General features: G+C 41.4%; 1 long non-coding RNA gene across 1 annotated transcript in view; it reads left to right on the top strand.

Annotated features, from left to right (window-relative positions):
- LOC105496385 (uncharacterized) overlaps window positions 1-16,998 on the top strand; it is a 99,964-nt gene extending 82,966 nt beyond the window's left edge. The window contains exons 3-4 of the long non-coding RNA XR_011613323.1: window positions 15,014-15,128; window positions 16,274-16,998. This is a non-coding gene — a long non-coding RNA (uncharacterized lncRNA). The remainder of the gene's footprint in view (window positions 1-15,013; window positions 15,129-16,273) is intronic.
- Window positions 16,999-17,396: the final 398 nt, after the last annotated feature.

The raw sequence follows: 17,396 nt of genomic DNA, 5'->3' as shown, positions 1-17,396 counted from the left end.
GAAGGAGATAAAAGAATCCCAGGTGACTTTGTGGGTTAAAGAGGTTTTAAAGCTCTTGCTTTAGAAGCTCAGGTAAAACTTTCATCCTGTGTTGACTGGATAAAGCATTCTGTCAGCCATCCGGGGCTCGTCTAGGACTGGGGGCAGGGGAGAAGGGAGAGCAGTGTTGTCACTTTAATTGCATTGGCATAAATATTTGATATTCAATAAATTAGATCTGGAGCAAGGAAAACATTCTTGCAAATGGATTTTTTACCTGGAGCCCAGCCCCATTAGCAGAGGAGTAGAGGGCAGCCTGCCCCAGGGCCGGTAATTAACTCAAGTGGAGCAGAACTAAGCATTTTTGACAGCCTTCCTAGTGTGGAATTAACTGTCATCTTGGAGGGAGGAAGAAAGTGCACTGTCACATTACGGGCTTATGAGAGGTTCTCCAGTGCTGCCAGCCCCCTGAGTTTACTTATGTCTCCCCTTCATGCCCTGCAATGTTATTTTCATCATTAGAGACAAGTTTAAAAGCAACTAACGATGTATTTTATATCCACGTACCAGAATCACAGATTTCACCAAAAGAGAAGACATTAGCATGGTAATTCAATTTTTTTTTTCCTTTTGGCAGTTGTAATGAAACAAGATACAGTGGATGCTGTTAGAAGTCACAACACCGATATCTGGAGATAGTACAAGCTGGATTTTTTTTTCTCCTCTCTGTGTCAGTACTTGCCTGTAATGAGCATAGCTTAGCCACTGTCTGTGCTATCTCCCCCCGCCCCCACCCAGTGTTTATGAAAGTAGCAATTGCTTCTGAGAAAAGGCAAAACCGTTGGAGCCTGAAGCTCCTTCTAGAAGCCACTGCTTGTCTTGTTCTGTGGAAACTGATACAGTAGAAATTGGAGTTGTGCCGGGTCTGGTCTTGGCAATGTGTGTACAGGCAATTTTTTATAAGGTTGAAGATCTCAGCCAGACTCTTCAGCTAGGCTGGGTGTGAGGATGGAGTCTCCAGCGATGCTCAGCTGGCTTCAGAGGGAAGGGCTGCCTGTGCACTTGTGTGTGTTGAGAGGGGTGAGTTGTGCAGCCTGGTACACAGATCATGAACATCTGCTTCTCCTAGATTTTCTGCCTACTTCCACAGCAGTAAAACCACGACTCATTGTCTTCATCACTCCGCCTAAACACTGCTTCCTTCATGCCCTACAGCCAATGGGAGCTGGAATCGCCCTTGATTTCCCCTTTCTACCATCTTAAGCACAGTGGTCCGAGGCTTACCCTCCTCTTAGAACTTGACCCTCTTCCTCTGTCTGGCACCACTCCCTGCACAGTGGTAAGTCTGAAGATGTGATCATGTTCCCTCTCTGCTTGAAAGTCTGCTTGGCTTTGGCTTTCTTCTTGATGCCCCAGCAGGGGCCCCAAACCTTGGCTGCCCATTAGAATCTTAGAGACCCAGCCTGGCTGGACCAGAGTCCAGAGCATTGGCGCCCAGGCAGTGCAGAGGGCAACCCATGGCTTATAGGATCAAGCCCTAAAATCTCAGCCTGACATCTTAGCCTCAATAGCCTCCTCTCCTTTGGGCCATAGAAGACATGGGGCTTGGCCACAACCCTCAACCATGCACACTGCCCCTCAACTCTTCCCCTGGTTAACTTCCACTTATCCTTTAGGACCCAGTGAAAGGTCACCTCCTCTGTGAAGCCTTCCATAATTTCTCAGGCAGAATTATGGTCATTCATTCATTCGCCCATTCTCATTCAGCAAACACTCACGGGATGCCTGCGGGTTCCACGTCCTGCGCTGGGTCCTGAAGATGACTTAGCAGCGAAAGGACAGATTCCAGGAAGTTTTCTGCTGGTGGGGAATACAGAGGAGACAGGAGCAGAGCAGACGGGATCAGGGGAGGCTTCCTAGAGGAAGTGACACATCAGGGTGATCTGAAGGGTGTCTGTGAGTTAGCCACGGAGTGAGGGTGGGGAGAGGGGAAGGCCTTGGGTAGGGAGAGAGTGTGTTAGAGGACAGGCAGGGTGAGACCAAGGCATAAACAGGCCAGGTTCCAGCCATCTCCCCGCAGCATGTGGTGTGTCTCCAGTGGGAAAGAGATCAGTAAGTTTTTGTTTGTTTTGTTTTTTATTTTACTTTATGTTTTTTAGAGACAGGGTCTTGCTCTGTTGTCCAGACTGGAGTGCAGTGGTGCGGTCATAGCTCACTGAAGCCTCCGATTCCTGGGCTCAAGTGATCCTCCTGCCTCAGGGTCCCAAGTGGTTGGGACTACAGGTGTGTGCGACTGCACTCGCCTAATTAAAAAAATTTTTGTAAAGACTGGATCTCACTATTTTGCCTATTTTGCTCCTGGCCTCAAGTGATCCTCTGGCCTTGGCTTCCCAAAGTGCTAGAATTACTGGCATGAGCTGCCACACCCAGCCTCAGTAGGTGTTGGTGGAGTGTAAGGTCAAGCGAGAGGGGCAGCCATGGGGCAGTGGTGGACGCTGAGGTGGAGAGCCAGTGCCAGGGACAGGACAGGATATTCTGTCCATTAATATATAGGTGATGGGTTGTGCTTGCACTTTAAAGATATATACGTAAGTTTAGGGCCCTGTGAGGCTGGAATTATTATTTCCATTTCACACAGGTAGAATTTGAGGTTCCAAACAGTTAACTGACGTGCCTATGGTCATTCAGCTAGTAAGAGGCAGAGCTGGGATTTGAATCCAGGCAGAGTGGCTCTGGAGCCTGTGCTTTTAACCCAGACTGTCCCATGCAGCCACAGCCTGACCTGACTGGTCGTTCCTCTTTCACCTCCTCCAGCCAGCCCATGCCTGGCTCAGGGCTGACTCCCAGCATCTGTGGGACATTTGAATTTTTGACGATGACATTCAAGAGGGAAACAGAATTTTGGTAAAGAGAGTTCAGAACCCTTTGAGAGAATGACATGAGACCTGTAGTAGCTGTTGCATTACCCCCAGGTGTTGGGGAAATGCAAGAGTAGTCAGCTGCCCTCCTGAAAGCCAGGCCTGGGGAGAGCACAGTTCGGCACCCCCTTATTGCTGCTGAGTTCCCAAATGCTTGGGGAGCATTTTCTGTGCTCTATGTCAGCACCATATTTTATTAAGACATTACTGGCCGGGTACGGTGGCTCATGCCTATAATCCTGGCACTTTGGGAGGCCAAGGCTGGTGGCTTACTTGAGGTCAAGAGTTCGAGACCAGCCTGGCCAACATGGTGAAACCCCATCTCTACTAAAAGTACAAAAATGAGCCAGGCATGGTGGCATGCACTTGTAATCCCAGCTACTCGGGAGGCTGAGGCAGGAGAATCGCTTGAACCCGGAAGGTGGAGGTTGCAGGGAGCCCAGATTGTGCCAGTGCACTCCAGTCTGGGGGACAGAGTGAGACTCTGTCTCAAAAAATAAAATATAAAATAAAATAAAATGAAAAAGTACATGTACCTACTTACCATCCCCCAGATCTAGATATAAAACATTTTTAGATTTCCAGAAAGTTCCCTTATGCCCCTTTCCAGCCAATCTCTGCTTCCCACCACTAGGTAACCACTGATTTCTATCACTGTAAGTTATCAGATTTCTATCACTATGTTGAATTTGTTGTGCCTGTGCTTGAACTTCGTATGATAATCATAGGCATATACTCCTATTTTGCCTGGCTTTATTTGCACAATATTACATTTTTGAGATGTATCCGGTGTTGTTGCTGGTGGCAGTAGACTGTTTTTTTCATTGTTATCTAGTATTTTGTTGTAGGAATACATGCAATTTCTCCATTCTCCCGTTGATGGACATTTGGGTGGTTTTCAGTGTGGGGCTATTAGGTATAAACTGCCACGGACATTCCTATGCAGTTGTGTCTGTGGACAGTCTGTGCTTCAGTTTTGACAGTCCAGGTGATGGTGGTCCATCTCTTCAGCTCTCCCTCCTAAAGACTTTCTAAAAATACCCTCATTTGCTCTCTCTCTACACATGGGTGAGGGAAGAATAAAGGCCTCTGAGGAACAGAGGAAAAAGTTCTTGCTAGGAGATGGACATTAGTGCATCAGTCAATCTCATCCACTCTAGCTTCACAAGCTTTCTTAAATGTGTCCACTTGTCTCTGTTTTCCTAGCTTCCACCAGAAATGGGGCCATGTCCATTTCTTCCCTCCTCTCTGATTTGGCCTTCTCAATTCTATACTTACTACCCCCTAGTTTATTCTCAACATGGGAGCCAGGGAAGTCTTTTCAATACCAACCAACCCCCAATCCTCCACATACCATTAAGGCCCCCCAAAGCTTCCTTCTACTTTAGGAGAAACTTTAAATTCCCTATCCTGCACTCTAGGCCCGACAGTACGTAGTTCTACCTACCTGTCCTGCCTCCTGTCCCTTCCCACAAGCTCAGAGTCTTTGCACTGGCTGTTCCCTCTGCCTGGAATGTACTTCCCAAGGGAATCTGCATGACACACCCTGTCAAGACTCTATCCCAATGCTACCTCTGTAGAGAGGCCTTCCCTGACCACCCAGTCAGACATAGCAGCCCCCTCCTGTACCCCACTAATCTACTTTATGTCTCTACAAATGTTCCTATTCTGGACATTTTATATGAATGGAATTATACAATATGTGGCCTTTTGTGTTTGCTTCCTTTCATGCATCATAAAGTTTTCAAAATCCACCCATGTTGTAGAAGAAGTCAGTACTCAACTCCTTTTTATGACTGAATAATATTCCGTTGTATGGACATACCGTAATTTATCCATTCATCAATGGGTAGGCACTGGGTTGTTTTCACTTCTTTGAGTGTTATGAATATGCTGCTATGAATATTTATGGAGATGTTTTTATTTCAACATGTTTTCACTGCTCTTGGTTATTAGGAGTTCAATTGCTCAGTCCTTCTATGTTTAGTTTTTTGAGGAACTGCTAAACTTCTTTCCCAAAACAACTGCATGATTTTACATTCCCACCAACAATGCACAAGTCTTCCGATTTCTCCACATCCTTGCTGACATTTGTTATTCTCTATCTCTTGGATTATAGCCATCCTAGTGGATGCTAAGTAGTCTCTCATTGGGGTTTTGGTGTACATTTCTCTCATAAGGAATGATCTTGAGCATTTTCTCATGTGTTTCTTGGCCACTTGTATATCTTTGGAGAAATGTCTATTTAAGCCTTTTGCTCATTATAAAATTGGATTATGTGTCGTATTATTGTTGAGTTTTAAACATATTTGATATTTTCCAAATACTCTTCCCTTATAAGATATGTGATTTGCAAATACTTTCTCCCATACTGTGAGTTGTCTTTTCACTTTCTTGATAGTATTCTTTGAAGCACAAAAGTCCTAATTATTATTATTATTTTTTTGAGACAGTCTCAGTGTGTCACCCAGGCTGGAGTGCAGGGGTGCGATTTTGGCTCACTGCAACCCCTGCCTCCTGGGTTCAAGTGATCCTCCCACCTCAGCCTCCCAAGTAGCTAGGATTACAGGTGCATGCACCACCACACCTGGCTAATTTTTGTAATTTTTAGTAGAGATGGGGTTCTGCTATGTTGGCCAGGTTGGTCTTGAACTCTTGACCTTTGGTGACCCTCCTGCCTCAGCCTCCCAAAGCACTGGGATTACAGGTGTGTGCCTGGCCCAAAGTCCTAAATTTTGATGAAGTCTAATTTATCTATTTTTTTCTTCTGTTGCTAGTGCTTTTGGTGTCATATCGAAGAGATTCTTGTCTAATCCAAGGTCACAAAGATTTCTACCTAACTTTCTTCTAAGAATTTTATAATTTTAGCTCTTGCATTTAGATCTTGCATCCATTGTGAGTTAATTTTTATATATAGAGTGAGGTAGGGGTTTGATTAATTCTTTTTGTAAAATTTTTTTTTGGCTAATTATCCTAGCACCATTTGTTAAAAAGACAGTTTTACCCCCTCTGAAATTGTTTTGACACTTTTGTCAAAAATTAATTGATCATAAATGTAAGGGTTTATTTCTGATCTTTCTATTCTTTTGGTCTATATGTCTATCTTTATGAAAGTCTCACACTATTTTGATTACTGTAGCTTTGTAATATGTTTTAAAATTGGGATGTTTCAGTCCTCTTACTGTGTTCTTCTTTTTCAAGGTTACTATGGTTATTCAAGTTCCCTTGTATTTATATGTAAATCTTAGGATCAGTTTGACAACTTTTGCAGAAAAGCCTGCTAGGATTAGATTGAGATCGCATTGAATCTGTAGAGCAATCAAAGAGTTTTGCCATCTTAGCAAATTAAATCTTGCAATCCATAAACGTGGATGTTTTCCCATTTGTTTAGGTTTTCTTTAAATCTTTTCAAGGATGTTTTGTAATTTCAGTGAAAAAGCCTAAGTATTTTATTTTGTTGCTATTTGAAATGGAATTGTTTTTTAAATTTCATTTTCTGGTCGTGAATTTCTAGTATATAGAAACACAATTGATTTTTCTATGTTGATTTTGTATCCTGCAACCTTGATGAACTTGTTCAATTATTTTATGGATTCCTTAGATTTTTGTATATACAAGATCCTGTCTTTTGTGAATACAGGCAATTTTACTTCTACTTTGGAAAAATGGATGCCTTTTATTATTTTTTCTTGCCTGTCATGACTAGATCTTCCAGCACAATGTTGAACAGAAGTTATGAGTGGAGACATCCTTGTCTTTTTCCTGATCTTAGGCATAAAATTTACAGTCTTACACCATTAACTATAATGTTAGCTGTGAATTTGTTTGTTTATTTGTTTGTAGATGGCCTTCATCAGGTTGAGGTTGTTTCCTTCTTTCAATTTTTTTGAGTTTTTTTTTTTTTTTTAAATCATAAAAGGTAGTTGGATTTTCTCAGTTGCTTTTTCTGGATCCTTTGAGATGATCATGTGTTTTTTGTTCTTTATTCTATTAATATGGTGCATTATGTTGATTAATATTCATATGTTGAAACAATCTTGTATTCTTGGGATACATTTCACTAGGTGATGGTGTGTAATTCTTCTTATAAGTTGCTAGATTTGGTTTGCTAGTATTTTGTTGAGGATTTTTATGCTTATTCATAAGGGATATTGATCTGTAGTTTTCTTTACTGTCTGATATCTTTATCTAGTTTTAGTATCAGGGTAATATTGCTCTCAAAGAATGAGTTAGTAGGTGCCCCTTCCTATCCTTTATTTTGGAAGAGTTTGTGAAAAGTCGGTATTAATTTAAACATTGAGTGGAACTCACCAGTTAAGCCATTTGGTCCTGGGCTTTGGTTTATGGGAAGTGGTTTGATTATTAATTTAATTGCTTTATTTGTTATAGTTTCATTGAGATTTTCTATTTCTTTTTCAATTGGTTTTGGTAGTTTTTTTCTTCCTAGAAACTTCTCAAGTTTTCTCTAGGTTATCTAGTTTGTTGATATACAATTATTCATAGTATTCCATTGTAAACCTTTTTTTTTTTTTTTTTTTTTGAGACAGTGTCTTGCTCCATCATCCAGGCTGGAGTGTAGTGGTACAAACATGGCTTACTGCAGCTTTCACTTCCCAGGCTCAAGCAATCCTCCCACCTCAGCCTCCATAGTAGCTGGGATTAGATGGGTGGGCCACCACACCTGGCTAATTTTTGTATTTTTTTTTTTTTGTACAGATGGGATTTCTCCTTGTTGTCCAGGCTGGTCTTGAACTCCTGAACTCAACCAATCCTCCCTCCTTGGCCTCCCAAAGTGCTGGGATTATAGGTGTGAGTCACTGTGCCCAGCTTATAAACCTTTGTATTTCTGTAAGATTGACAGTAATGTTACCTCTTTCCTGATTTAGTAACTTGAGTCTTCTCTCTTTATTTTTTCTTATCAGTATAGGTAAAGATTTGCCAGTTTTGTTGATCTTTACAAAGAACCAACTTTTACTTTTATTGAGTTTTCTCTATTATTTTTTATTTCCTATTTCATTTATTTCTGCTCTAGTCTTTCTTATTTCTTTCTTTTTCTTGCTTTGGGTTTAGTTTGCTCTTATTTTTCTAGTTTCTTAAGGTGGAGGTTTAGGATATTGATTTGAAATCTTTCTTAGTTTGTTAATATTGACATTTACAGCTATAAATTTCTAAGCACTGCTTTAGCTGCATCAAATGTATGGTATGTTGTGTTTTCATTTTCATTCATCTCAAAGTATTTTCTAATATACTTGTAATTTCTTCCTTTTGGTTTTTTATTGTTACTTAGTACTTACACGCATTTATGGAGTACAAGTGATATTTTGTTACATGCATAGGATCTGTAATGATCAAGTCAGAGTATTTAGAATATCTATCACTTTGAGCATTGGTCACTCAGGAGTGTGTTAATATGCATGTTTGTGAATTTACAAATTTTGTTCTGGTAGTGATTTCTAATTTTATTTCATTGTGGTTAGAGAATATACTTTATATAATTTCTATGATTTTACATTTATTAAACCTTGTTTTATGGCCTAATTATGGTCTACCCTTGAGAATGTTTATATGCACCTAAAAAGAATAAGTTCTCTGCTGTTGTTAGGTGGAATGTTTCATAGATGTTAGGTCTAGTTGTTTATAGTATTGTTCAAATCTACTATTTTCTTGTTAGTCTTCTGTATAGTTATTCCATCCATTATCGTAATGGGTTATTGAAGTGTCTAACTACTGAATTTTTGTCTATTTCCTTCTTCAATTCTGTTGGGTTTTGTTTAATGTATTTGGGGGCTCTGTTGTTAGGTTCATGTATGTTTATACGAGTTGATTTCCTTAATCAGAAAATCTGACATCTGAAGCGCCTCAAAATCCAAACAGTTTTGAGTGCCAACATGACTCCACAAGGGATAAATTCCAGTCCTGACCTCACGTGCTTTCTGATGGTTCAGTGTACCTGTATACAAACTTTGTTTCATGCATAAAATTATTAAAAACATTGTATAAAATTACCTTCAGACTATGTGTATAAAGTGCATATGAAACATAAAAGAATTTCTTGTTTAGACTTGGGCCTCGTCCCCAAAATATCTCATTGTGTATGTGCAAATATTCCAAAATCTGAAATACTTCTGGTCCCAAGCATTTTGGATAAAGGATACAGCCTATAATTATCGTGTAGACTGATCCTTTTATCATTATAAAATTTCCTTTTTCATTCTAGTAAAATACCATTTTTTCTTTTTTCTTTTTTTTTTGAGATGGAGTCTCACTCTGTCGCCCAGGCTGGAGTGCAGTGGCGCAATCTCGACTCACTGCAACCTCCGCCCCTCCAAGTTTAAGCAGTTCTCTGCCTCAGCCTCCAGAGTAGCTGGGATTACAGGCTCATGCCACCACGCCCGGCTAATTTTTTTGTATTTTTAGTAGAGATGGGGTTTCACCATCTTGGCCAGGCTGGTCTTGAACTCCTGACCTCGTGATCCACCCGCCTCGGCCTCCCAAAGTGCTGGGATTACAGGCATGAGCCACTGCGTCCAGCCTAGTAAAATATCATTGTCTTACCATCTGTTTTATCTGATCTTAGTATAGCTACTCCAGCTTTCTTTTAGTTACTGTTTTCATGGCACATTTGTTTCCATCTTTTTACTTTCAACTTATTATAGTGTTTTTGAATCTAAAGTGTGCCTCTATAAATAGCACATAGATGAATAATGTTTTAAAATCCATTCTGTCAGTATCTGCCCTTTCATTGGAGTGTTTAATCCATTTATATTTACTATAATTACTAATAAAGTAGAATTTACATTTGTCTTTTACTATTTGTTTTCTATATACATTGGATCTTTTGTATTCCTCTATGCATCCATATTGTCTTCTTTTGTTTTAGATAGGTATTTTCTTTTTTTTTTTTTTTTTTTTTTTTGAGACGGAGTCTCACGCTGTTGCCCAGGCTGGAGTGCAGTGGCGCGATCTCGGCTCACTGCAAGCTCCGCCTCCTGGGTTCACGCCATTCTCCTGCCTCAGCCTCCTGAGTAGCTGGGACTACAGGCGCCCGCCACCGCGCCCGGCTAATTTTTTGTATTTTTAGTAGAGACGGGGTTTCACTGTGGTCTCGATCTCCTGACCTTGTGATCCGCCCGCCTCGGCCTCCCAAAGTGCTGGGATTACAGGCTTGAGCCACCGCGCCCGGCCTTAGATAGGTATTTTCATGTGTACCATTAAAAAACACTCTTTTTCCCCTTTACTATGTGTTTTTTGAAGTTAATTTCTTAGTGATTACCCTGGGGATTGTAATTAACAACTTATAACAATGAAGTTCAGATTAATACCTTCTTAATTTCAATAACATACATAAACTTTAAAAAATGTAACTCTACTACCTCCCTCCTACTTTGTACTGTTTTTGTCATACAGATTACATCTTTATATATTGTATGCCTATCAATACGGTTTTTTTATTAAGAGAGAGAATCGGCTGGGCATGGTGGCTCACATCTGTAATCCCAGCACTTTGGGAGGCCAAGGCAGGTGGGTCACCTGAGGTCAGGAGTTCGAGACCCACCTGGCCAACCTGGCAAAACCCCGTCTCTACTAAAAATACAAAAAATTAGTCTGGCATGGTAGTGTGTGCCTGTAATCCCATCTACTTGGGAGGCTGAGGCAGGGTTGTCACTTGAACCTGGGAGACGGAGGTTGCAGTGAGCCCAAATTGCACCGTTGCACTCCAGCCTGGGTGACAGAGTGAGACTCCATCTCCATCTCAAAAAAAAAAAAAAAAAAAAAAAAAAAAAAGAGTCTTACTCTGTCACTCAGGCTGGAGTGCAGTGACATGATCATAGCTCACTGCAGCTTTGAACTCCTAGACTCAAGTGATACTCCTGCCTCAGTCTCCTGAATAGTTAGGACTACAAGTGTGTGCCATTGTGCCTGGTTAATTAAAAATTTTTTCAGTAGAGACAGGGTCTCACTCTGTTGCCCAGGCTGGTCTCAAACTCCTGACATCAAGCAATCCTCCTACCCCAGCCTCCCAAAGTGCTGGGATTACAGGTATGAGCCATCACACCTGGCCTCAATACAGTGTTGTAATTACTGCTTTATGAAAGTGTCTTTTAAAACAAATAGAAGAAAAAGTTACAACAAAAATTGCCTATACACTGCCTTTTAATTTACCTGTGTAGCTCACCTTTACTGATATTCTTTACTTCTTCATATTTATTCAAGTTGTTGTGTAGTGATGTTTTATGTTAGCTTGAAGGACTCCCTTTAGTATTTCTTATACGACAGGTCTGTTAGCAACAAATTCTTTTTTTTTTTTAGTATGGGAAGCTCTTATTTTTTGCCATATTTTTGCTAGTTTTCCCATATTTTTGATAGTTTTGCTGGATATAGAATTTTTAGTTGGCAGTCTTTGTCTTTCAGTGTTCTGAATATGTCATTCCATTGACTTTGGCATCCATAGTTTCTGACAAGAAGTCACCATTAATCTTATTGAGAATCCTTTGTATGTGATGAATCACTTTTCTCTGAATGCTCTCATGGTTCTCTCTTTGTCTTTGGGTTTTCACCATCTAATATTTGAGTTTATCCTACTTGGAGTTCACTGAGCTTCTTGGATGTGTAGATGAATTTTTTTGGTAACACTTTGGAAGTTTTTGCCCATTATTTCTTCAAATGTTCTTCTTATCCCCTTTGCTTCTCTTCTTCTGAACCAATAAGTCTCCCAGTCTTTGTTAAGGGGCTCTGTATGCATGCTGGGGCACACTTTCAATACTCAGCCAAGCAATTTGCAACTCTGGTTTAGTCTTCACTGTCTGCTTGCAGAGAGCCTCAAGGTCAGCCAGAGGTGAGGCTTAGGCCCGTCTCATGTCTTTCATGATCATGTACACAGTCCTTCATATACATATGGCCTTCTTTTCAAAACTCGCTAAGAAATTTCATTCTCTAGGTTTTCCTTTTAAGCTTTTTGGTTAGCTTGTTGTTTTCCCAAACTGCTATCTTCCCTTCAGGCATCTACAGTGTTAAATAATTCTGCATATTGTTTTTGAGAAAAGCCCCCAAAGGGGGAGAAAAGAATGTTCACAATGGATGAACTCTAAGTCAGGTCAAATAAAGATGTGGCTTGTGAGCGGGATTTTGCAGGGGGCTTCCAGACAGGTCAAATAATGATAATTCTCTGAGAATGGAGGTTTAAAGGAACTCCAACCCTCTTCTAACTTCTCCATGGGCTGGTAGGCTATTGGTTATTCCTGTGATTATAGGCTTTTAGCTTTCAAGGTTACTGTGGGCGGAAGCACAGGAATGAGATGAGGTCAAGTTAAAATGTCACAAAGCTCAAGGTTCTTATGAAGATTCATTGTTTTTCTTCAATAAATGCTCCTCAGATTGCTGTAAGCTTTCATTCATTTCTAGAGTTCTGAAATAGTTGGTTCTGACAAATTCTGCCAGTGTTCTCATTGCTTTATTGATGAAAGAATTTTTGGAAGTTCTTACTTTGCCATTTTTCGATAATGTCACTTCTTCATAGACAATCATTGTCTTCTTTGTGACATCTCTTTTTTTTTTTTTTGAGACAATCTTGCACTGTTTCCCAGGCTGGAGTGCAATGGCGTAATCTTGGTTCACTGAAACCTCTGCCTTCTGTGTTCAAGTGATTCTCCTGCCTCAGTCCCCTGAGTAGCTGGGCTTATAGGCACACACCATCATGCCTGGCTAATTTTTGTATTTTTAGTAGAGACAAGGTCTCACTATGTTGGCCAGGCTGATCTCGAACTCCTGACCTCAAGTGATCTGCTCACCTCAGCCTCCCAAAGTGTTGGGATTATAGACATGAGCCACTTTGCCCAGCCCATCTCGTGGTTTTTAATGCCACTGTTAATATTCTCCAGCCAAATACCACCATGCGTATCCTATATTTGAACAAAGTTGAGTTTATTGACCTTGCAACAAGAGAGATGGCACACCCTGGGGAACTGTGAGGCACCTCATGAGAGGTATCATGAAGGATCCATTACAGGATTTGTGTCAAGTGATTTTGAGGAGATTTCAAAGAAGCAAGGCTTTTCTCTGAAGTAGAAGCTTTCTGGAAGTGGAGGAAATTCTGTGATTGGATATTTTAATAAAACTTATTTAGAAAGTGGGAAGAATGAAGTGCGATTAAAGCTGAAATTGGTAAAGAAGCAGCAGCCACCCTCATTAGCTAGCATATTGGGTATAATAGGCTGAATAATGGCTGCCAAAGATATCAGGTCCTAATTCCTGAAATCTGTGAATGCTGCCTTAGATGGAAAAGTTGTCTTTGCAGATTAAATTAAGGGTCTTGAGACTGGGGAGATTATCTGGGTGGGCCCTAAATATGATCACAAGTGTCTTTATAAGAGAGAGACAGAAGGAAACTTCTCTCTCAGTCTCTGTCTCTCTGTCTCAGGAGAAGGTAATATGAAGATAGAGACGATGGAGATTTGAAAACGTTGATTGGTGGAGACTGGAGAGTTGTGGTCAGAAGCCAAGGAATGCTGACAGCCACCATAAACTGGAAGAGGCAGGGAATGGATTCTTTCCAAGAGCCTCTGGGGAGGGGAGTGCAGACCTGCAGACACATTAATTTTGACCCAGTGATACTGATTTCAAACTCTGACTTTCAGAGCTGTGAGAAAACACATTTCTGTTGTTTCAAGCCGTGAAGATTAAGATAATTTGGTATAGCAGCCCTAGGTAACTAATACAGAGGGTGTTTGTTCATTTTTGTGGTTTGGACAATGTCCTTATATTTGCATAAGTTAATGGGTTGTAGATTTAATCATATTCCTCAAATTCACATGTTGAAGTCCTACCCCCCAGTACTTCAGAATGTGACCTTATTTGGAATTGAAGTTGTTGCTGATGTAATAAGTTGAGATGGGGTCAGCAGAGTGGGCCCCTAACCCAGTGACTGGTATCCTTATAAAAAGGACGAAGTTTGGACGTAGAAACATGCACACAGAGAGCACACCATGCGAAGATTAGAGTTATGCTTCTATAAGCCAAGAAAGTACAAGAGTCTCGAGAGGAGCTTGGAACACACTCTTTCCTACCACTCTCAGATGAAGTGTGGACCTGAAGACACCTTGATCTCAGACTTCTAGCCTCCCGAGCTCTGAGATAATAATTTACATTTATTTATTTATTTATTTATTTATTTATTTTTGAGACAGAGTTTCGCTCTTGTTGCCCAGGCTGGAGTGCAATGGTACGATCTCAGCTCACCGCAGCCTCCACCTCCTGGGTTCAAGTGATTCTCCTGCCTCAGCCTCCTGAGTAGCTGGGATTCCAAGTGTGCGCCACCATGCCTGGCTAATTTTTGTATTTTTAGTAGAGATAGCATTTCACCATGTTAGCCAGGCTGGTCTCAAACTCTTGACCTCAGGTGTTCCGCCCACCTTGGCCTCCCAAAGTGCTGGGATTACAGGTGTGAGCCACCATGCTTGGTCTATGTTATTTTTATTTTTATTTTATTTATTTATTTTTTTGATACAGAGTCTCACTCTTGTCACCAAGGCTGGAGTGCAGTGGCATGATCTCAGCTCACTGCAACCTCCACTTCCTGGGTTCAAGTGATTCTCCTGCCTCAGCCTCCTGAGTAGCTGGGATTACAGGTGCCCGCCACCATCCCCAGCTAATTTTTGTACTTTTAGTAGAGACGGGGTTTCGCCATGTTGGCCAGTCTGGTCTCGAACTCCTGACCTCAGATGATCTGCCCGCCTTGGCCTCCCAAAGTGCTGGAATTACAGGCATGAGCCACCGTGCCCGGCTGAGATAATAATTTAAATTTAAACTGCTGAGTTTGTAGTACTTTGTTATGACATCTCTAGCAAACTAACGCAGTTCAGATGTGAGTACAGAATGGTCTAGCTTTTGTCTTGCTCCAGTGCAGTCACATAATGGCCCTGTCTGATGTTGGTGTTCTGTAAGATTGTTTATGTCCAACAAGAAAACACCAGGGCCCAACTGTGAGTGCCAGGTAAGCTCCCCAATGCCAGGGGCTGCTTTTCTTTTTCTCACTACAAAGTCTTTATTCATCAGATAAATGTTCATTTTATGTTGTCTTTAAGAGTTTTAACTTATTTATTTATTTATTTTTATAACAGGGTCTCGCTCTATTGCCTAGGAGTGCGGTGGTACAATCATGGCTCTCTGCAGCCTCAATCTCCCTGGCTCAAGCAATCCTCCTGCCTCAGCCTCCCAAAGTAGCTGGGACTACAGGTGAGCATCAACATGCCCCACTAATATTTATTTTATTTTATTATTTTTATTATTATTATTATTTTTGAGACGGAGTCTTGCTCTGTTGCCCAGGTTAGAGTGCAGTGGCGCGATCTCGGCTCACTGCAAGCCCCGCCTCCTGGGTTCACGCCATTCTCCTGCCTCAAACTCCCGAGTAGTGGGACTACAGGCACCGGCCACCACACCTGGCTAATTGTTTTATATTTTTAGTAGAGATGGGGTTTCACCGTGTTAGCCAGGATGATCTTGATCTCCTGACCTCGTGATCCATCCACCTCAGCCTCCCAAAGTGCTGGGATTACAGGTGTGAGCCACCGTGCCCGGCCAGTATTTATTTATTTATTTATTTTTAGTAGAGATGACATCTGGCTCTGTTGTCCAGGTTGGTCTTGAACCCTTGGTCTCAAGAGATCTTCCTGCCTCGGCCTCCCAAAGTGCTGGGATGACAGGTGTAAGCCACCATGCCTGGTCCTATTCTTTTTAAAAATATTTAAATATTCAATCCAGCTGCCATTTATTTTGGAGTGGGTGATGGGGTGAGAAGTGTGTGGCCTCAGGTAGAGGGCATGAGGTTCAAAGTGATTATAGAGGGCTGAACTTGCTGGGGTCTTCATGGACCTGGGTGGTCGACCTGGCAGGTTTATGTTTATGTTCCCTGCAAATTTGTATGTTGAACTCCTCAACCCCAAGGTGATGATATTAAGAAGTGGAGTCTTTGGAAGGTGATTTGTTCATGGAGGCGGAGTCCTCATCAATGGAATTAGTGCTCTTACAAAAGAGGCCTGAGAGAAACCCCTCACCCTTTTCACCGCATGAAGACACAGCGAGAGGTGTCAGCTCTGAAGTAGAAAGTGGGCCCTCACCAGACACCCAATCTGCTGGTGCCTTCATCTTGGACTTCAGCCTTCAGAACGATGAGAAATAAATTTCAGTTATAAGCCGCCCGATTTATGGTAGTTTGCTCTAGGAGCCCAAAAGGATCAAGACACAGGTATGAGGCTGGCTTAGACCCGTTGTTTTGAATTCTCCTCAAGCTGACTTGTACATAGAAATGACCTCAGAACAAGCACTCGGAGCATCTTGGGAGTCATTCCTTCCCTCTTCCTTGTTGTTTCTGATGGAAGGAAAAGTGTCAGGCTCACTGAAGTGACCACATGTCACGGCTGTGAGTGCCTTCGCTACTTGGAGTAGGCTCATCAGCAGACAACCCTCCCAGAGCCCTACGTGCAACCGGCATCTACGCGGTCTGTTTGTGTAAGTGCAGTTCAGGATCAATTATGGATGAGGCTCCACAGCAGATGAGTAAGTGGGCTGTTGTCTACTTTGAAAAATTAATGGGATCTGATTAATACGGAAGAACATTGCCTCTCTTCCTCAACCCAGAGAGGCTCAGATCTCTGCGGAAGCTCGGGGGTTGGCGGTGGGGGAGGAGGGAGCTCCTGTGTCTGTGGGTGTCAGGTTTGATTCATAGGATCATGCTTTGGAATTTTCTGCTCCTTTGACAGATGAGGCTGCTGAATTCCATCAAGGTGAATCTATTTGCCCAGACAGGTAGAAGGAAAGTCAATTAGTATTATTTTTAAAACTTAAAAGCTTTTCTCATATGGAAAATTAAAAACATTTACAGAAGTAGAGAGATACTGATTATCACGTAGCCATTCTCAAACTTTTTGGTCGTAGGAATGTTTTATACTTTCAAAAAATTATTGAGGACCTCAAGGGGCTTTTGTTTATTTGGGGTGCATCTATTGATATTAACCATATTAGATATTAAAACTCAGACACTTACAAATATTTATTAACTCATTTAAAAATAACAATAATTCCATTACATGTTAACACTGATAACTTTTTTGTTTTTGACACTTTACATCTACTATAAGCTTTCAGATGACAATTATACATTCTCCATTAGATTTACTTTTATTTGATTTTTATTGTAGTAAAATATACGTAACAGAAAGTTTACCACTTTAACCTTCTTTTTTTTTTTTTTTTTTCTTGAGACAGAGTCTTGCTCTGTTGCCCAAGCTAGAGTGCAGTGGTGTGATCTCAGCTCACTGCAGCCTCTGCCTCCTGGGTAAAAGCGATTCTTGTGCCTCAGCCTCCAGAATAGCTAGGACTACAACACTACGCCTGGCTAATTTTTGTGTTTTTAGTAGAGATAGTGTTTTGTCATGTTGGCCAGGCTGGTCTCGAACTCCTGGCCTAGAGTAATCCACCCACCTCGGCCTCCCAAAGCGCTGG

The sequence above is a fragment of the Macaca nemestrina genome, chromosome 15 (assembly GCF_043159975.1).
Source record: "Macaca nemestrina isolate mMacNem1 chromosome 15, mMacNem.hap1, whole genome shotgun sequence".
NCBI lineage: Eukaryota > Metazoa > Chordata > Mammalia > Primates > Cercopithecidae > Macaca > Macaca nemestrina.
Note: the sequence above shows the minus strand (reverse complement) of the source record. Positions and strands in the feature narration are given on the sequence as shown.